The following is a 7,672-nucleotide window of genomic DNA, read 5'->3' on the forward strand; positions in this document are numbered from 1 at the left end:
CAATTTCCAAACCTACTTCTTAGCAGTCGAAATCAACACAACTAAAGGCCCAATAACAATCAGAACAACATATTTACCTTGCCGACGACAAACATTCCCGACCGGCGACTTACTAAAACTAATGAGACGTAACACACCAGCATACTGTATTTTATAGGAAACTTAAATGCGACACACACCATACTCGGACACAGAACCAGAAACCCAAGGGGAAAGATTATACACGACCTATTAGAAAACGGCAACATCACACACCTGGGCCCAGATTTCGAAACCTACATAGCTGCAGGAAGCACCGGGAAGCCGGATATGGTTTTGACCAATAGACACCACCATTTGAATTCACACATGAAACCTGGACCAACCACCACTAGCGATCACCTGCCCATAATTATCACTCTATAAACATCACCAATACAAATCCCCTCCATCCCTAGATTCTCTTTCAACAGAGCAAACTGGGAGGGTTTTAAGGCAGAACTCAACACAAACGAACAAATACATCAACATAAAAACACAGCAGACATTGACATAGCCCTGGAAACATGGTACTCTAAAGTCACCACAGCCATGGAAAATAACACCCCCAAAACAACTTACCGCACACTACCCCACGCACAATTAACACACGAACAGAAGATAATCCAGACAAGACTGAATAATATACTAGAACATACAAATACTCACGGCTGGAACCAAGAAACAATAACTCTCTTCAGAAACCTAAAGGAAGAGCTGAAAGAAATATGTAAACAATCACACAACGACAAATGGAACCAGATAATCACAAACACAGAGGCCGATTATCACAACCCAAAATTTTTTTGGAGTAAAATAAAAAACTAATGGGCACTAACTCCATAGATAACAGCCATCTTATAGACGACAACGGGGTAAAAGCTAGAGAATCTGTAGAAAAAGAACTGATCTTCAGAAATTTCTGGAGCAACATATATAAAATGACAGAAGAAGAAACAGAAACTATTGTAGAGTAACAGAACAGATGGTAACAACACACCTTACACTAAACACACAGAAATGGCAACCACAATAGACCTCAACATACTAATCAGTGCAGACACATTAACCTTGCCAATCACCACAAAGACATAAGAAACATAATAACCACTTTTAAAAATAAAGCACCTGGACTAAGTCAGACAAACAAAACAGTCCTTCAAAACATAACCACAGATCTTTAACGCTTCACTAGCAACAGGACACTTCCCCAGACCTATATCCTTATTAGAAACACCAGGGAAAATACTAGAAAAAATAGTCAACAGCAGACTCAGAAACTATCTAGAACAGGAAAACAAATATAACCCCAGACAACACGGATTCCGAAAGAACCGAGGCACAAACACGGCTATTGCATTAATTTGAGAATAAATAGCTAATGCCGTCCGCAATAAAAACCAGTGCAATATTGTTCTCAGAGACGTATCAAAAGCTTTTGATAAAATGTGGCTCTAATTCCACAGTGAATTTGATCGAGGGGGCTAAGTTGTTAAGTTGTGGCAGGAAAGCTTTTAGGTCCTCATTACATGGCCAGAGACATAATACATCATCAACATATCTAAACCAGACTGCTGAAGGTGTTGAAATATTACTTAATAGATTCTTTTCAAAGAATTCCACATATAGGTTGCTTAATACAGGTGAGAGTGGATTACCCATTGCCATACCAAATTTTTGAGCATAATATTCTCCATTGAATTGAAATTTGCAATCCTTAATACATAGTTTGAAGAGTTCGATGAAGTCGTCTTTCGAGACGGGCAGTGAAATATTATCCAAGGAATCTATGAGGAACTCTAGTAAATCATCAACTGGGACATTTGTAAAGAGTGATGTTACATCAAAACTGACCAGTTTAAAATCATAATTAATGTGTAAGTTATTGAGTTTATCAACCAAATCCATATTATTCTTGATATATATATATATATATATATATATATATATATATATATATATATATATATATATATATATATATATATATATATATATATATATATATATATATATAAAAAATCAACGACCTCACCAGCCAGGACTCGAACCCTTGACCTACTGGGTGGGACTAGGGAATGCTACCGACCAACCCACAAGGACACATGTGGGTTGGTCGGTAGCATTCCCTAGTCCCACCCAGTAGGTCAAGGGTTCGAGTCCTGGCTGGTGAGGTCGTTGATTATATGATCAAAGTCCGCGTGTTATATAGACTAAAAATAAAGTACAGTCGGCCCTTCACATACGCGGGTTTAGCATACACGGATTCGCAAATACGCGGATTGCCCCGCCGGAGGAATATTCTGTATTTTGAAGTAATTGAAGTACATTCAAATCGCGCGCACTGAACACGGGACACCGCCCACTCCCGCAACCTCACACACACACGCATAGCTCTCCCTCACTCATTCAGTCTCGCTGTAACCACGCTTGTGTTGACATCAGCATTGTAGTTGCAAAAATATTACATTTCCGTGAATGTATTATATCAAGCACAGTATGAATAGAATATCACTAATATAAGAGTATTTTAACCGAAAACTACTAAAAAAACGAGTAACATATCTTGAACATCGGAAGGCTAGGTAAAGTCTTTTGTTTTCATGTAGTTTATCCTAATTTACATTGAAATGCATTACGTTTCAGCAAAACTACTATTTAGTTCTGAGAATATGGAAATGTAATATTTTGCTGAAATGACGTACGTATTACAGTGGAAAGTGACGAAAGCAATGACTCGCTTTCTTTCGTTCAAAAGATGTTACCGTAATCGCTTTTCGAATGGTTTTCAGTTAAAAAACTGTTGTATTACAATAATATTCTATCCTAATTCACTTGTGATGCAACAGTTTTTTTAACTGAAAACCATTCGAAAAGCGATTACGGTATCATCTTTTGAACGAAAGAAAGCGAAAGTCATTGTTTTCGTCACTTTCCACTGTAATACGTACGTCATTTCAGCAAAATATTACATTTCCGTGAATGTAGTATATCAAGCACAGTATGAATATAATATCATTGTAATATAACAGTATTTAAACCAAAAACTATTAAAAAAACGAGTAACATATCTTGAACATCGGAAGGTTAGGTAAAGTCTTTTGTTTTCATCATGTATTTTATCCTATTTTACATTGAAATACACCACGTTTCAGCAAAACTACTATTTTTTTCTGAGAATATATTCATTCAGGTGCAGTTTAGGTAAAATATACATGTGCTGTAACATTTTTTTAATTGAAAACGATTTGAAAAACACGTACCCTCTAGCCCTGTTCAAGGAGAAGACTGGGAAGAGCTGTTTGGTGCTTAAGACGATGACAAGGAAAATGATTTTGATGGATTTTAATGAAAATATTCAGAAATATGGTATTGTAGTACTTATTCAAGTGAATTAGGATAGAATATTATTTTAATACAACAGTAGTGACGATGTGGAGGAGGCGGAGGCATAGAGCGGGGACGAGCGGTGACTGGCGGCAGCAGGGACGAGTGGAGATGCCAGCCAGTACATTACGGGTGTACAGTATTAATTGATTTTATAGCTCTTTTTGCATTTTAATATTAAATACTGTACATTACGTTTCAACAAAACTACTATACTTGTTTCAAATTTAATTAACAAAGATTGATGTTTCAAATGTAATGAACAAAAATTGATGTACAGTATCTATAAATAAACTTTAAAAAAATGAATACTTTGTTTTACATCGTCCTGTGTATACCATACCATGCATTTGGCTACTTTGGGCTTCCTATGATGACGCAAGAGATCTGCCCTGGCAACTGTACCGACACTCACAGCCGGTGGTGCGTCGTTTCCATAGTTTACTGGTAGTTACTGGTAAATATTTTTCAACCTAACGAAACTATTACCCGTTTAGAGGTTGACCTCCAATTTTTTGCCAAATAATTTGGTCTTAAAAACTCGAACTACACACAGGTATATATGGTAAATAAGGACATGGGGGGCCAGGGGTTTTTCAGGGGGGGGGGCAAAAGTACACGGATTTTTAACATTCACGGGTATCTCTCAAACCTAACACCAGCGTATGTTAAGGGCCGAGTGAAAAAATGTATATGCTACAATACAAAACTAACTGAACCAAAAAAGATAAAGTTAAAGTCTTAAATTATTTATGCCTTAACCACATGAAAAGGTTAAATAAATACACAGTAAACTTACTGCTCCACATGTAACAATGCGATTGGTGCTGGGAGCCCAGTCAATGCCTGTGACACGCAGATCATGACCCTGGAGTGTTTCCTGAAGCTTCCACTCTGATGCAGCTCTGCCATATATATTCACTTCATTGTTGTTGAGACTCAATGCCACTTCTGTAAGAAATACACACACATGCACTGAGGTTGCAAAACTAGAGAAACAAAACAAAACTACAGAGAAGCTAAGTAGCTAAATAAAATCTAAACCTAACAATGAAAAAAAAAATAAAATAAAATTAACTCCACCTACTTTCTGGTACAAACTGGGAGAGATCAGAAGCTTTGAACATGTTATGACCAGAAGAGGAAACCAGTCCTGCTCAGGTATAAAAAAGAGGACTGAACCCCCCCCCCAGTGATTATGCTGTATTATGACAGCTGTCTGGCTGAAAACTTAGGTAAAATTGCAGATTACAGTAACCAAAGAATAACCTAATCTAATCTTCCAGAATTCTGTGGTTGCAGTTATTTTTTATTTTTATTTTTTATTTTTTTACGGGGAATAGGCCACCCAGCAACAGGTCATTGAACCACAATGGGGCCTAGGGGGCAAAAAAAATAAGAGTAAAAAGAAATTGAATTGCCCACAGAGAAACTGTGGGCACCACGGGCAATACGAGCGTTACAAGTCCACGGCCTTGCCGGCAGTACACGGGATGCCAAATCCACCAAACATTGGCCATTAAAGTACCTGTAAAAAGAGAGTGAAGCAACATTGAAGCAAAGAGAAAGGGATGAAAGATTATCAATTAAAGGAGGAGAGTCAATAAGATGAAATGCCTTTGATTCCACCTTATCTAACAGTTGGACAGAAGAAGAGCCACCCTCGATATGAGCACAGTACTCCAAGTTAGGACAAATGAATCTCTTATAAACTGAAGCAACTGCTCAGGAGTAAAGTAGCTACGGCATCTGTACAGCATTCCCAGCTTTCGGAAGGCAGTTTTAGCAATGTTGTGGACGTGTGGCTTCCATGACATATTATAGGTAATGGTGAGACCTAACATATCTATTTTAGAACTTAGCAGAATGATTGCATCCTGAAATGTGATTGGTGGGAGATCATCAAATATTACAAAAACTTCTTCTAGAAAAGTGATACCGATAAAACTCAGTTTGAAAATTAGATGGCAATTTACCTGCCAGGCAAGTGCTATTTAACTTCATATAGGTCGGTACTCACGGCTGCGGTCCTCATTCCGGGCACGACAAGCGATGGGCACGAGGCCGAACTGGAACACTTCTGTCATGGCGTATCACTTGGAGCAGGTGTCTGTAACACTGTGTAAAATAAATGGTAAATTTTCACAAATGCACCGGTCTTTGTTCAGATATTAAAAATATGTTTTTTCAGTGTTACTCGATGAGTTTCGAACAAATTTAATATTAATTTCAGCCGGAAATCAATAGTTCTTTGGGTAAATCACATAAATAAAAAACCAACAAACTAACAAATCCAAACCTAACCTTAACTAACCTAACACCATTTTTCCGACGAAAATCTGCAATTGACGTAAAACTCTCGCCCAATTATAAGTCTCCTATAGCCAATAAGAAAATCCCACACCACCCCCCACACATGCGCTGTAGATGCTTAAGAATCCAACACGGAGGTAAGGAGCACTGCGCGACGGGCGGTCAGACCTCCGTGAGACGTAAACAACAAATGACAACACTCGTGAATGACCAAATCTAATAATATTGAAAAATTAATATCTCGGTTATCCTTAATTTCCGGCGGAAATGTCACAAAAGAAAAATGTTTTAGATTGTCTAAACATTACGAAAAACATATTAATAACAGTGAGAGAAATACCAGTGCAAGATCGAAAATTCACTAAATAAATTATAAAACTTACACAAGTCATAAATAAAACTATATAAATATATCAGGTTTTAATAGGTTCTAGTAAATGTCACCTAGATTTTAAAATATATCATAATGGTAAGAACATATTGAAAAAATGAAAGAAATTGAACAACACCTGCTGGTTTTAGTCATCTCTTCCAAGAATACCTTTATACCCGTTAAATATAAGATTAACTTTAATTTCTTACCGTAAATAAAGTGGCAACCATCTGTATCCATTAACTAAAACAGTATCTACATGGATATTACAGTACAAATATAAATCTTTCACCAATTACATGACCAATGTATATAATTATTATCATAGATATACGAATTATTGGTTAAAGGCGATGAATCATTTACAGTAAGCGGGGCTGTCCCCTCACGTCTTCCGCCATAACTACGACCTACAATAACTTCTTTCATGCCATTAGGAAGTTAATTTGTTATATATTATCAAAATACATGGAACAAAAAAAAGAGTTCCTTCTACTTACCTAAATATTGAAGGATATTAGCGGACTCTGGTCAACATCCTCAAGTCCTGACCAAAACAGCTTGTGTCTCAACCTGTTGGCCTGACTTAAAGCACAAAGCAGGGAACTCCCAACTCAGGGATGGGACACACTTGTAGTCTTCTCTCAATTATTTACTCTAGAAATCACCCGAGAAGGAAGAGGCTGGGACCTAGATCAGACATAACTAGTTATTATACTTACAAAACAAGCATCAACTGTTGTCATATGGGTACCACACAGTAGTAGGAATTAAACAATACATAATAAACCCGTGGTGTAGACTCACTCCAGGGTGAATGTCTGGAGAGCAACGCTAGAATTAGCCTTATTCTGGCTTACAAACTACCTCCACGAGATCATCACATTCTTCATATAACATTTATTATGCTCAATCTATCAAACACACTCTAACAGAGCAAAGAAATACGTGGGACATACCTGCTACTGGGCCCCGGGATGTAAACAACGCCATGGCCTCTCTCCCCCCCGGCTGGGATGCATATTCGTTCTAGCGCGGATTCACAAGACATAATTACGTTTTCCTCCTCGAAGCTTACAAAAATACATATCCATATCAATAATATTCTATATCACAAAATGGTTGTCTCTGGAGTTCCTCATACCACACACACACTCCTCCATACAAATGTTTGCCGATGGCGCCAAGTTATTTCGGGAAATTAAGAACCGAGCATTTGCATTCATCTACAATGCTTTTTTCCTTTTTAACCTCCTCACTACCCTGTATTTGGAAACCACTTTTAATATTTTATTCAGCTAATGCCAGACAATTTTATTCAGCAGAGTGTGGACCCAGTGCACAAGTGGTTACTTTTACTTTTTTTTTTACTTTTATCCTCTTCGCCACTGATCGGCTTGTTAGCCGCTTGGGCGATCGGTCACGTCTCTTTTCCTTTATATTCTTCACCAAAAGGTCGGCTCGCTAGCCGCCCGGGCGATCGGTCACGTCTCTGTCACGCACTGTTGGTAAATACTGGGCATGCACCGGCTCCTGAATGTACCTGAACCCGCTCCAGTGTTGGTCAAGTCTTCTCTTGAA

The 7,672-nt window shown here is 37.9% G+C and overlaps 1 long non-coding RNA gene across 1 annotated transcript; it reads right to left on the minus strand.

The window, feature by feature from the left end:
- Positions 1 to 4,289: 4,289 nt before the first annotated feature.
- LOC121874443 lies at positions 4,290 to 7,158 on the minus strand. Its single transcript, XR_006090424.1, has 4 exons — positions 7,051 to 7,158; positions 6,592 to 6,781; positions 5,426 to 5,523; positions 4,290 to 4,356 (listed from the first exon to the last, which is right to left on the minus strand). It is a non-coding gene; the product is annotated as an uncharacterized LOC121874443 (long non-coding RNA).
- Positions 7,159 to 7,672: the final 514 nt, after the last annotated feature.

This window comes from Homarus americanus, unplaced genomic scaffold (genome assembly GCF_018991925.1).
Source record: "Homarus americanus isolate GMGI-L3 unplaced genomic scaffold, GMGI_Hamer_2.0 scaffold25012, whole genome shotgun sequence".
NCBI classification, from domain to species: Eukaryota; Metazoa; Arthropoda; class Malacostraca; order Decapoda; family Nephropidae; genus Homarus; species Homarus americanus.